General features: G+C 44.2%; 1 pseudogene across 1 annotated transcript; it reads right to left on the reverse strand.

Annotated features, from left to right (window-relative positions):
* Positions 1 to 1,525: 1,525 nt before the first annotated feature.
* LOC306852382 (translational activator of cytochrome c oxidase 1-like) lies at positions 1,526 to 14,484 on the reverse strand (annotated as a pseudogene). Its single transcript has 5 exons — positions 14,481 to 14,484; positions 13,336 to 13,442; positions 3,974 to 4,104; positions 3,729 to 3,921; positions 1,526 to 1,701 (listed from the first exon to the last, which is right to left on the reverse strand). The product of its transcript is annotated as a translational activator of cytochrome c oxidase 1-like (transcript).
* Between the last annotated feature and the right edge of the window lie 238 nt (positions 14,485 to 14,722).

Raw genomic sequence — 14,722 nt, forward strand, 5'->3', positions numbered from 1 at the left:
AAATGAACTTAAATTTTCACTAGTAGGGACACTGCTGCCAAACACTGATGAGATAACGTTAGGCTAATTCACGCACGTTCAATATATATATATATATATATATATATATATATATATATATATATATATATATATAATTGGATAAGGAGCAAGATTTGACCTGATCTCAATTTTTTCTAACCTTATCAAAACACAAAGATTTAATGTCAATTACTTCAGTTGAATTATTTCAAATAATATCTACTGAACAACTACAAAAATTATGTCTGACTAATAATGAAACTAACATCACACAAAAGTTGCTGAAAAGATATATAATGGTAAACTGCCTGGTGACAATGTTAGGTTTTCATTGCATTTTAAAAACTTTCAGAGGGATTTTTTCACCTACGTTCAATGGTTTAATGCCGATAATACACAGGGCAAATTTTTTTGAGCAATGTTTCTTGGGCACTTCCCACAGAGAATGGGTAACAAATTTCGATCACACTCTATATTAGGTGGCCTTAACTACTATGTACTTACATCAAAAATAAGTACAATGTATTTATTGTGGTCATATTGTATTGCAAAACACTTTTGCTGCTATTGAGGTGGGATATGGGTAAGCTTAGGGACAGGTTTGGTGGTATGGGTAGGTTTAAGGGTGGGTCAACAGTGTAATTATAAATGTAATTACAGAAATTACAGATGTAACTACATATAGTATTTTAAAAATATAAGTACAATGTAAATACATGTATGTACACAATAAGTACATTGTATCAAATTATTAATTTAAATGTAAGTACGTAGTAGTTAAGGCCACCTAATATAAAGTGGGACCCAAATTTCTATCTGGATACTTTAGATCAGTCATGGACACTTTGTCTCACCTGGTTGCCCGTTGATGGCAACATTAACCAAAGTGCCTAGAGATTCTACAAAGAGATTCTACAAGAAGTGCCTAACCCCTCACGTCACTTTCACTTTCACTAGAATAAACAACCGATATTGTCCTCTGGTGTGGACGCTAATATTGTTATATTAATAGTTATCTTTATAGTTACTGTCCTTTGTGAATGGGGCTTAATTCAGACTGAGGACATTTTGCCCCCACACTAATCTCGGGTAGTTTTTTTTTTTACTTTCGGTGTCACTTTTTCTCTGAGCCACAATGGATACCTCACCTTGATTCTCACTGTTCAATAAACATTTGCATTGAGCAGCTATGTTTTTTTCAGGATGTGGGAAAAAGTCCTTGCAAGTTGCCTTTCTATCTCTTTTTATCCAGATCTGCATCAAAAAAGGTGTTTATGATCTCAACATTCAGTGCATGATCTATGACTAACCTATCTTCTTTATTGCCACGATGAAGGTATATCATTATTTATTTATTTACCAACACACAAAAAATCCAAGTGGAGTCCAATACATTTTGGCCAAGCAGGTCCATTTCTTCCAGTTGCTCTTAAGGCATGTAGATCATTAATTAGTCCATCTAGTCGGTGTGTTCTTCCATTTGTCAATTAACTTATTGTGAACTCTAGGTCTGTGCATGGATGTTATTCCATACCCGGACCACATCAGGGCAGTCATTGAGAGCCTCCAGCAGGGTGGACACGGTCTCTAGCTGAGTTTGAGTCAGGAGAGACGGGGTTTGAGAAACAGACTTTCATGAGCGTTCCGCACAGCCTTCATGGACGCAATGTCACAGATAAACTGAAAGGGAAAGAAGGGTTAACAATTTAGAGAGTTTCTTATAATGAATTTTATGCACAAAGAGATTCTACAAGTAAAATTCTACACAGACCTCTAACTTCTGATGATTACAACACAGGAGTAATTATAATTAACTGGAACATGTGCCTCATTCAGATTCCTGATTTTAAAATTAATGCATGCTGTAAACAGGTTGCAGAAAGGACTTTCACCCTGATAGAGGTCTATTTGACATCTGCAAGATGTATTTTTTGAGTGTTTATTCATCTGCAATACTTCTATAGGACGTTCCCAATCAGATGTCAAATAGACGTTTAGACAATGTCTTTAAGATGATTATGATTTAGAAAGTATGTGAAACTGACATCTTAAAGACGTCTGTCAGATGTTTGTACACAGCAGATGCTTTCCAGATGAAGATCTTGCGGACCTACATGTGCTAATTGGTCTTTATTTGTATTTTTTTATCTGCTTGAGCTTGAATTCTTTTGTTATTTTATAATTTAAATACACAAATATTTAAATATTCCTTTTTTATGAGCCCAAATATTTTTAAAAAATGTGGTTATAGCTTAATTCAGTGGTTCTCAAACTTTTTACAGTCACGTATCCCCCCAGACATTTAACGTCCTTCTGCATACACCCCCCCCCACACACACTAGTCACAAAGTATTTTAAAAACATGCACATGTAACACATATACCTTTGTAAAATAACTCCCTTTTATCAAACTCATCATTTGTTTCCAACCAATCGTCTATTCTTAAATAAGTTTAAAGAGATGGGTGTGCTTGATCTGATAACGCTGCAATGTTGAGAGTCTGAGACTTAAATTGTTCTCTGTGGACAGTCTGTGCCGATATTGTTTATACCAGTAAGTGCTGAGAATGCAAAGGTATGTTGTTGCGAAAGGGCATAAAAAGTATTTACAGCGCTATTTGCAGTCAGGGAAAAAATCTCTGCGAGGCAGCAGCCATAAACCTGCCACCCAGAGGCAATCCAGGATGCATGCAATGCAACCCGGCTCTCCTTCTATTCTTATTTACCTCTCTGGCAAGTTACACAATATATAACCTGCCATTTTTTTGGTTAAGGCTAGAAGGGATACAGCTAATCCGCACATCAATATAGCGTAATTTTTTTTCACACTGTACAATAATAACTGTTTTTGCATTATTGTAAGGGGTAGGTTTATAGACGTTAATAAAACACATTCTTATAGGTAGAACATTTAATTTATTGTTAACTTCCGGTTTTAGCTCTATCCCTTCTAGCCACAACTCCAGTGAGAGCCACAACTGTACACATTAACCACACGCTTTTCACCTGCCAAAGATATCTTGCTGCTACTGGACCAATTGATGCACATGTTAAAACTGACAATGCAACCCACGTTCCCTTCTTCACTGTTAAGCCTACCTATTTGCCACGTTACCTTAAACATTTTTCCTCTCTTCTAAATCATAATGGAGCGTGCGTCCCATGGTACGTAAGCGTTGTGCATGCCTTAACATCTCACACTGGCTGTATCCAAAATCGCCCCTTATACCCTCACTCACTATTCCCTACTTTAGTTCATTACTTCAGTTCACTTTAAGGAGTGAATGAAAACGAGTGAATGAATTCAGAAACTTGTTTTTGCCTGATGAGATTTTTATTTTATTTATTATTTATCCTTTATTTTATCAGGACTTATCCCAGATATAGATCTCTTCTACCAGGGAGTCCTCACCAAAATTATGTATTTCATTAAACCATGTATTCTACATTTCAGGGAATAAATATGCATAATAATTAGTCAAATTCATTGACCATATTTTTTGTCACAAAACTACAAAATATGAAATTCCTCTGTTGTGTGAATTAATAAATTTGAGCAAAATCCTCTTCAATTTAAGTTACATGCTTTCAGAGCATGTTTGCCAAGTCAATTCAAAATCATACTCTAAAAACCAAAAGGCATAATTAAATGCTTTTATTTTAAATTTTGCACGATGCCAAAAAAAAAAAAAGAAGATTGCTCAGACTTGTAGTATGGGTCGCTCCTCCTCATCCTCTGTCTCCTCTTCAGCTCCTGCCTCAATGGCCAGCTCTAGAGCTTTCTCAGAAGAGATCCCATCTCTAGATGCTGCCACAACTCCTTTTCTTTCAAAGTTCCTGCGTGCTCCTTCGCACAGCGCCCCATGGACAAACAGAGAAAAGTAGTACACTGAGTTGTGCCTAAATACTATTACTACATCTTGATTTTGATCTAGTACAAATCAGTACTAACCCATGTTTCATCAAGATACGTTTGATTTCTTGATGGGACCGCGTGTTGTTGTCAGTCAAAACCTCAATGAGCAGTGTGCACCCGCCCGGTCCCCTGGCCTCATACACATACTGTACTCCTGGCTTGGACTTCTATTAAACATAGAAAAAAGTGTTACTATTAATACTGATATCTCACCAATACATAAATAACAGAATAGAGGAGCATTTTCCAAGATTTTTTTTCAGGGACAGTTTATAGTGACTACACCTGTCAAGCTGCTAAAATGACATGAAAATATTTAAGGAATAAAAAAAGTCATATGTCTCCGGAAATCATATGATATGAGTGTGTATGTGTTGAAAAGACTGATATGTCAGTCATAATTCACTGCTCTCCTTCCCCTCCACTGAGATACAATTTGTATGGACTGCATTTACTATACTTTTATAGTCTTTGTGTCATTTATGGAGCTGACAGACATGATGAACACTGCAAACTATTGTTGTTTGGAAAAACACAAAATAACGTATGCAGGTGAGTGAATAATGACAGTCTTCAGTGTCACATGATCCCTCAGAAATCATTCTGATTCATTACCAACATGCTTATTTATTATCAAAGTCGGAAACAGTTATGCTGCTTACAATTTTTTGGAGGATTTTTTCAGGATTCTTTAATGAAAAAAGCATTTATTCAAAATACAAATATTTTCTAACAATATAAGTCTTTTACTATCACTTTTACAAATCCTTGCTGAATAAAAGTATTAATTTCTTTAAAAAAAATAAAAAATACTGACTCCAAACTTTTGAAGGGTAGTGTATGGTGTTATTTTACTGCCAAATGTCGAGAGCGCATTTTTGTAGCGCGAGAGTAGATTAATATAATGCGCGAGCGCGAATCTCCCCGCTCTTACGCGGTTCCCTTCCAGGAACTTCGAGCTGCGTCAAAACGCATATGGGAACGCCATCAGCGTAACCGATGCTCTGAATATCGTCTACAACAAGTCCAATAGAAGGGCGAGGCGTCACGGGCGGGGTGACGTCACGGCCAGGAAGTATATAAGCACGTGAGGCAGAGCCCGCGTCAGCTTTTTGTCATTCAGCAAGCGCTCTGTGTATTGTCAGTCCATATCTGTTTTGTGAGTCTTATTTACTGTTGTTTGTCTGAGAAAGAGTCTAGACATGCCAAAGCCAAGACTAAACAGGGGGCGATTTCGGATCGCGCTTCAGATTGTGTGCCAGTCCTTGCCCTCGCTTTATTACTGGGGAGGACACACATAGTCTGTGCGTGGTCTGCCTGGGTGCGCTGTGAGCTGCTCTCGCTGCGCACACTCCGCACCCGGAGGGCTCTCTTCGAGGAGAGAGCCTTTGTGAGCACCCCGCGCGGTGCTGGTCCCGCTCGTGCCAAGGCAGAGCGGCAGCTGCACTCGTGGGGCTCGCAAATGGATCATCAGATCCAGCGCCCGCTCTCTGTGTTCGGAAGCCGCGTTCTTCCCCCAGAGAGAGGGCTCAACGCCCTGCTTGTCTTCCAAGCTTTGTAAGCTGCAGTGTTTGCACAAGCATAAGAGAAAATAAAGCCGGTCCCGCTTCTGCCGTAAAGAAAGAGAGAGAAAGGCAGAGCGGAGGCTGCGCTCGCGGGGCTCGCAGGCTGATCTGGCTGGTGAGAGTGAGACGGGTATGTCCTTATCTCCTCCCGTATCCGCCAGATCTGACGCCCCGTCTCTCGGTTTGGAAGCGGTACTCTTCCCCCCGAGACAAGGGCTCAACGCTTCGTCTCTCTTCCTCCGAGGAGGTTGATGTGACGAGCATTGACGAGGTTTCGCCGCCTCGTTCGCTCTCGAGCTCTCCGCGCGGTTTCTCTGCCAAGGCAGAGCGGCGGCTGCGCTCACGGGGCTCGCAGGCTGATCTGGTATCCGCCAGATCTGGCGCCCCGTCTCTCGTTTGGAAGCGGTCTCTTCCCCCGAGACGAGGGCTTGACGCTGCGTCTTTCTTCCTCCGAGGAGGTTGATGTGACGAGCGTTCACGAGGGTTCGCCGCCTCCGCCCCAGTATGAGGTGTTTTTAGAGGTGGTTACACGGGCAGTGGCCAAACTTCCTGTGCCGTGCGGTAGTTTACTCGATGAGCGTTTTCTGCGCATGCGGCCACCTCTACGTAGGAGCCTCTCGTTTTCCCCGATCTCCACATCGAGGTGTCGAGATCGTGGGTGAACCTTTTTCATCCCGCCCGCTCATTCCCGCCTCTCATTATTATGGTAATGTGCGGGAGTTGGACGCGCGCGGGTACAGAGCGATGCCCCGGGTCGAACAGACGCTCGCGAGCGATCTGTCACCCGCGGGGGCGTCGGCTCTGGAGGCTCCTACCCTGCCCACTAAGCCTCTGCGCACCTCATCATCCCTAGTGGGCAGGGGGTATGCGGCAGCAGGTCAGGCCGGTGCGCGTCTGCACACTATGGCAGTGTTGCAGGCGTACCAGGCCAAACTGCTGAGAGAGTTAGATGAGGGCGGTGATTTTAGGCCAGAAGATATTTCAGAGCTTAGGAGAACCGCTGATCTTGTGCCACCTAGGAGTTGGCCCGCTCTATCGGTCGCTCCATGGCAACAATAGTGGCAACAGAGAGGCATTTATGGTTGAACTTGTCAGATATAAAGACAAATCCTGCCTCCTGGACGCCCCGCTGCAGCCTTCTGGTCTGTTCGGCGATGCAGTGAGCCTGGTCGCCGACAGATTTCAGGAGGCTCGCAGCAGCCAGAGGCGTTTCAGCGGTTCCTCCCCCGCCGCTCTCTAACTCTGGGGGCTGCTGGGCGGGAGCAGTCCCCTCCGCATACCAGCTCCTCGCATCGGGCTGCGCAGAAGCAGAGTGTAGCCGCTCGTGCTCCCCTGCGACAGAGCCGGGTCAGGCGACACGCTGCGTCGGGGGCCTCACGGCCTAGGGCAGACCTGAGGGATGTCCTGTTGGCCAAGAGGTCCTCGACGAAGAAGTCCTGATGAGCGAGCCCCAGGACGTCAGAGGGCGTCCCCTACTGAGGTGGAGCGGCTTACACCGTGGTACACGGTGACCATCTCCCCTCGGTGCCCTCTGGGGATTTGTCTGTTAAACCCTGCAGTTCCAGGGCACAGCAGGTCCCAGCGAGTGCTTTCTCAGAATTCCCTGCCGGTGGTTACGGCAGGCCTGAGAAACTCGCCTCGTTTACCAGATTTCGTGTCTCCCTCCTGAGCTCCGCAGCGACACAGCGGTCTGGTCATTTCTCTAACACCAGAGGTCAGTCTCGAGTGACTGATTCCCTTAGTAGATCATCTAGCAGCCTGGCAGCAACTGCCAGAGGTGTCTCTTTGGGTCCTGCAGACAGTAGAGCGTGGTTATTCCATCCAGTTCGATGGGCCACCGCCGCTATTCAACGGGGTTTGCGTGACTACGGTCCGCCCGAGCAGGCTCTGGTTCTGGAACAGGAAGTCGATATTTTGCAGAGGAAGGAAGCCATCGAGTGGTTCCTCCTCATGAGACTCATTCCGGCTGCTATAGCTGGTACTTCATTGTTCCAAGGAAGGATGGGGGGCTGAGGCCCATACTGGTTTTGAGTTTCTGAACCTCTCAGCCAGAAAGCTGAAGTTCAAGATGCTCACAGTTAGGCAGATCGTGTTCCAAATCGGGTCCAAGGACTGATTTGTCACGACAGACCTCTAGGACGTTTGTCCCATGTACCCATCTTTCCCTCTCACAGGGAATTCCTGAGGTTCGCTTTTGGGGGCAAAGTGTGTCAGTATCGGGTTCTTCCCTTTGGCCTAGCACTCTCACCCCGCACTTTCACCAAGTGTGTGGATGCGGCACTGGTCCCGTTGCGACTGCAGGGCATCCGCATACTCAATTTTATAGACGATTGGTTGATTCTCGCTCAATCAGAGTGGTTGGCGGTTCGGCATCGAGATGTTGTTCTCGCCCACATGAAAGATCTGGGGTTAAGACTAAACGCCAAGAAGAGTGTGCTTTCTCCAGTTCAGAGAACCACTTATCTAGGCGTGGTGTGGGATTCGACCATGACGCAGGCGCGGTTATCCCCTGCTCGGATCGAGTCAATCCTCACGGCAGTCGAGAGAGTGCGGAAAGGCCAGCCATTCACTGACAAGCAGTTTCAGAGACTGCTCGGGCTCATGGCAGCTGCGTCCAGCGTGATTCCTTCTGGCCTGCTGTACATGAGGCCCCTACAGTGGTGGCTCAAGACCAAGGGGGTCTCCCTGAGGGGAGACTCGCTTCGCATTGTCAAGGATCACGCCATTGTATGGAGAAACCGTGCCTTAAACTTGTGGAGGAAACCTTGGTTCTTGTCCTAGGGCCTGGTGCCGGGAGCTCCTTGTCGCTGTGTTTCCTTAGCGACGGACGTCTCCCTCACCGGTTGGGGTGCGGTCATGAGTGGCCACCCTGCCCGCGGTCTGTGGAGTGGTTGCCACTTGACGTGGCATGTCAACCAGCTAGTGATCCTAGCTGTGTTCCGTGCGCTCAAGCACTTCCTCCCGGACCTGAGAGATCACCACGTGCTGGTCCGCACCGACAGCACAGCAGTGGTCTCTTACATCAACCACCAAGGAGGTCTGCGGTCGCGCCCCTTGTAGAAGCTGGTACACCAGACCCTTGTGTGGTCCCAGGGCCAGCTCCGATCTCTGAGAGCTGTGCACATTCCTGGGCATCTCTATGTAGGAGCAGACGTTCTGTCGAGACAGGGGCTGAGGCCCGGGGAATGGATGCTTCACCCAGGTGTGGTGAAGCAGATTTGGAAGGTTTTGGCCAGGCACGGGTGGACCTGTTCGCGACTCGAGAGTCAGCGTAATGTCCCCTCTGGTTTTCTCTAGTTCCTCCAGCTCCTCCGGGACTGGATACTATGGTACAGATGCAGCCGAGGCTCCGTCTGTACGCGTCCCCCCCCCGATCGCTCTGCTCCCGGGAGTTCTGGCGAGAGTGCGCCAGGACGCGGTCAGTCTACTGTTAGTAGCACCGTTCTGGCCGGGCCGAGTTTGGTTCTCGGACCTGATTTCTCTCCTTGACGGCACCCCGTGGCCAGTACCGATCAGGAGAGATCTCCTCTCACAGGCCGGGGGCACCATTGTGCACCCTCGCCCGGAGCTATGGAAGCTGTGGGTTTGGCCTCTGAGCAGGCGCAACTCATAGCTTCCGGTCTATCGACTGAGGTTGTCGAGACCCTCCTTCAATCCAGAGCTCCCTCCACGAGGAAACTGTACGTTGAAGTGTGGAGACCGCCACCTTGACCCAATCAACTGCCCAGTTAGTGCAGTTCTGGAGTTCCTGCAGGCCCGTTTCTCCGCAGGGTTAACCCACTCCACTACTAAGGTCTACGTGGCAGCTATTTGTCATACCACGCCCTTATCGGTGGCCAGTCAGTGGGCAGATACCCCCTAGTTACATGTTTCCTCCAGTGCGCGGAGGCTGAGGCCTCCTGTACGATCACGTCCCCACATGGGACCTGGCTGCGGTTCCGAGGCTCGGTGTGAGCACCTTTGAGCATGTCGAGGAGATAACAGATAGACTCCTCACCTCCAAGACCGTCTTCTGGTTAGCCATCATTCTCTGAGGAGGGTGGTCACCTTCAGGCCCTGTCTGCGGCCCCTTCGATGTTGACTGTGTGCCCGGATCGGCGAAAGTCTTTCTCTACCCCTGAAAAATGGGGTACGTACCGAAGGCTCTAACGGTCATACCACAGCTGGTCGTACTCCAGGCCTCTGTCCTCCTCCCTTCGGCCAGGAGAAGCACAACCGTATGTGTCCAGTGTGAGCACTGGGCACGTACATCCACAGAGCTGCTCTGTGGAGGAAGTCGGACCAACTGCTCGAGTGCCTTGGTCCGCCTAAGAGGGTAAGGGCTAGGTAGCCCACTCTTAGTAAGTGATGGTGGATGCTGTCAATCTTGCTTATGAGGCCTCTGGACTTGCCCATCCGTGGGAGTCAGAGTGCACTCAACCAGAGGTATGGCGGCCTCCAAGGCCTTTCTGGACAGGTGTACCGATACAGGACATCTGCGACGCTGCTGGGTGGTCCACGCCCCTGACATTCTCCAGGTTTTACGACCTCGACATCCGAGCCACTCCAGGCTCCTCTGTCCTCTTGGCCTGACATCAGGCAGGGACTTGTCAGTCTGGCGGCGTTGGTATAGCGTTCCCATATGCGTTTTGACGCAGCTCGAAGTTCCTGGAAGGGAACGTACCAGGTTACGTATGTAACCCAGGTTCCCTGAAGGGAACGAGAGCTGCGTCTCGAAGCCATACTTCCGGCATCCCTGCCAGCGCTTGCTTCATGACCTGAAGCTGACGCGGGCTCTGCCTCACGTGCTTATATACTTCCTGGCCGTGACGTCACCCCGCCCGTGACGCCTCGCCCTTCTATTGGACTTGTTGTAGACGATATTCAGAGCGTCGGTTACGCTGATGGCGTTCCCATATGCGTTTTGACGCAGCTCTCGTTCCCTTCAGGGAACCTGGGTTACATACGTAACCTGGTACGATTTCCTTTGCTCTCGCACAAAACCGGACGAGCGCTCTCCGATATACGCAGCTCTCGCGCAGAGAGAGTGTGCGCACTTAAAACGTGGCCGTTCCTCAATATGAGTTCTTGTCTGTACTTGTGTTCTTGTATGGCAAGGCGTTTTAACTTTTATTCCTTCTCAGGATATGAATTCTTGATATCAACAATAAACTTTTTACTAGTTAAAATGCTAATTCTTGATATCAAGAATTAAATTGTATTTTCACTAGTTAAATGTCACCATAGGCTGCCATTCAAAATCAATTGTTGATATCAAGATATAATTTCTTACTAGTTGAAATTCCAATTTCACATACTAGTTAAAATGTCTATTCTTGATATCAACAATTTTATTATGCAGAATTACTTGTGTCCTCCCGTCCTACGAAGGCCATCTCGTTTTTTAATTCTGGGTTGAGGACACTTCGTTACGCATCCTACAGAGGATTTGACCTACAGAGGATTTGACCTCCGGTATGTCTATTACCACAGCAATAGACATACTAGATGCCTCATTAGTGACTGTTTCTATGGGCCGCTATACGTAAGTCGTCTGCCATATTGTAGCAGTATACTTGACATCATTCACCATAGTAATCACTGAATATTCGAAAGATGCCACAATCCTGCACAGAACAGCTCAACGGCTCTGTGCGAACCTACAGTATGGTGAATGATGTCAAAAATACCGTTCCAAGATGGCGGCCACTTCTACGTGCCTGGAGCGGTCGAATAGGGCGTCTATGTCTATGCTAGGAATCGGGTGCTTGGATTTATAAAAAATAAAAATAGTTTGTCTAATCGTTTGGTCAAACCCCACGGAGCGATTTATCTAAACAAACAAACAAGTATATGATTCTTAAAGTTCATGTGGCAATACATATATTGTGTACTTGAGATGAAATATATATATATTGCTCTGTTTGCTGTGGAGTCAAGACATTTGCAAATATGATTAAAAGATGAATATGAGACAAAACTACAGAATGTCACATTTTATTATTAGCCGTTTCAACACATTTTTTTACCAAATAAAAAGAACAGCACTTTTAGAGTTCATCCCACTCACTACTGTTCTTTATTTATTTTTTTTACTTAAAAGAATGCTGAAAAAACTATCACGTTTTCAACATTAATAATAAATTAGCATATTAGAATGATTTCTAAAGGATTGTGCGACAATGAAGACTGGAATAATGGCTGCTGAAAATTCAGCTTACCAAACTTTTGAAAGGCAATGTGTACAGTGCCTTGTGAAAGTTTTCTTTCCCTTTGGTTTTTTTTTTCACATTTTGTTATGTTGCTGCCTTATGTTAAAATACTGTAAAATACGTTTTTCCACAATCTACACTCCATATACCATCATTACAAAGGAAAAAAAAAACTGATTTGTGACAACTTTGCTAATTTATTAAGAAGAAAAAACTGGAATAGTACACTGCATAAGTATTCACACCCTTAACTCAGTACTTAGTTGAAGCACCTTTACAGCCTTAAGACTTTTTGGGTACGATGAGACAAGCTTTGCATACCTGCGATTGGCAATATTTGACATTCTTCTCCTCACCTCTTCACCTCTCAAGCTCTGTCAGTTTGGAAGAGGGCCAACAGACATTTTCAGCTTTCTTCAAAAATGTTTGATTGGGTTCAAGCCCAGGCTATCAAGGACATTCACAGAGTTGTCCATAAGCCACTCTTGAATTGTTCATTGTCCAACCCAATCCGAGATTCTGAATGCTCTGGACTAGGTTTTCATTAAGGCTATCTCTGTATACGTATTGCTGCATAGAGCTTTCCTTCTTCTCTGAAGAGTCCCTTCTGTAAGTTTCTCCCATCTCCATATATGATCATGGAGCTCAACTGAAGTGACCATCAGCTTCTTGGTCACCCCTCTAACCCCTAAGCACCTTCCCCATCGATTGCTCAGTTTGGGCAGGAGGCCAGAAACGCAGCCCTGGTTGTTCCAAACTTCTTTCATCTGTGAACCTTCAATTCAGCAGAATTTTTTTCTGAACTCTTTCCCAGATCTGTAGTTAAAATTCTGTCTCTGAGCTCTACAAGCAGTTCTTTTGACCAGCATATGCTGTTTTTTTTCCCAACAGGGTCATGGCTAGGCTTTGGCTCTGCTTTGCATTTTCAGCTGTTAGACCTTTTATTGAGAGGTGTGTGCCTTTCAATTCGATTGCATTTGCCACAGGTTTACTCCACTCAAAGTGTAATGACATATACAAGCGATATTTTGCTCCTCAGCTAAATGTATGAATATTCATAGAATGTAATTATTTGTATTTTTAATACATTTTCAACATTCAAAAATCTGTTGTATTTTGTTGCTTTGTCATTCTGGTGTATGGAGTGTAGTGTAGACTGATGTGAAAAAGTAAAGTATTTTAAAATAAGGCCCATAAAAAAAAAAAAAAACATAAAATGTGGGGGAAAAAAATAATTAATTGACATTTGGCGTGACTACCCTTTGCACTTAAAACAGCTTTTGCCCTAGGAACATTTGCGCTTAATTTTTCAGCAGGTTTTGCACACAAGTTCTGACATTGCTACAGTTCTTCTGGATTTAGTCGGACTCAGTTTGTTCTGTTTCTTCATGTCATTCAGACAGACTGGATGATGATCAGATCTCTGTGTGGAGCGCTGGGTGTTGTCAGACTCCTTGTGCAAGCAAAAATCTTACTGGATTATTAAAATTAATTCCAAAAGGAATGTTTGCCAGCGTTTCAGTTTCATTTCCCAACCCCTGTGTGTGTGTGTATAAGTAGAGTAAATGAATTGTTAATTGTGTGAAAATGACCGTTTCTTTAGCAGTAGATAGGCTGTTTAGCACTGTAAAATCTGTCTTAAGGCTCCTTTTATAGCTCCTTCTATGGTGGCTTTGGGTAGATTCTTGTTCTGACACTGCTCTAGAAGTTGTGCCAAAGCAACATTAAATTCTGGATTGGGTCCTCCCTCTGAAACATAAGCACAGGGTATCAGATTTTTAGCATGGTAAATACTTGGTGTAAAAAAAAACATGGTGATTGTTACTTGTGAAAATGAACAACAAAAAAGCCAATTTATACCATAGCTCTTCTGTGATCCAGAGCTAATTAATCACACACGAGCACAAGAAGCAGCAACACTACAAGCGTCACTACCGCTGAACAAACCATGCCAAAATAAAAGTCCTCAGGCGCGATCGTTCTGACGTTTTGAATGTATTTTGAATAAATACATGTATATTGTGGACTGCATCCGTGGATTTCATTTGTTACCGTATGCATTTCATTCAAGGCTAGCTTATTATGTGTTAGACAAATTTACCTCTTGATTAAAAATTATGCACAGTATATAGTGATCCAGGGATGTAGTTAACTAAAACGAAAACAAAACCCATAAAAAAACAAAAAAACAAAACAACAACAAAAAAAAAAAACTGAATTTGTTTCTTTTAATTTCAGATTAAAGAAAAATATAAAATATAAAAATTTATTCAAATATTATTATAAGTATTTGGGTATGGGCAGTATTTCAAATACATGTATTTGAAATACAAAATAATATTTTGTTTTTAAATACCTTTTTGCATTTAAATACATTTAATCTTAGTGTTTTTGTATTTTCAAAAAACAAAAGGTACTTTGCCAATCAACCTCCTTATTAGACTGCTGATTTCCTGCAGGGATGGTCAGTATTTCAAATACATGTATTTGAAATACTATGTAAAAAAACTAAGCTTAAATGTATTTAAATGCAAAAAGGATATATACATATGGTATGTCACTTCACTTCACTTCATGTGGTTTCATGTGTCACACTGTTTTTCCTACTTATTACACTGCAGCATATACCAAATTCATGCATAGACGTTCATGAAATCGAACTGAATTTGTAGTGTTTGTAATGTGTGTGCATGAATTGGCTTAGAAAATAGCAACTCTGGAAAGGAGTAGAGTCAGTCTTCGTCTTTTTGTATTTTCGTGACAATAAAGGGTTAACATTTTTCATACCCATCCCACACAATAATCAGTGGTGGAGCCCAACAGCCAAGGGCCAATGATGACCACCACACTATTAACCTCACTGAGCACTCTCACAACGCACATACTCACTCACAGGAGATCATGTCTCTACAATGACAGATGAGTCTCTCCTTAACAGGTCTCCAAATGGATCAACAAGTTTCATCTTCAGTCAAGAGACCAAGAATCTGAGAAATGGAAGAATATCATCTGTGATGGGTAAATAATAT

Source organism: Barbus barbus, assembly GCF_936440315.1.
Source record: "Barbus barbus genome assembly, chromosome: 32".
Taxonomy (NCBI): domain Eukaryota; kingdom Metazoa; phylum Chordata; class Actinopteri; order Cypriniformes; family Cyprinidae; genus Barbus; species Barbus barbus.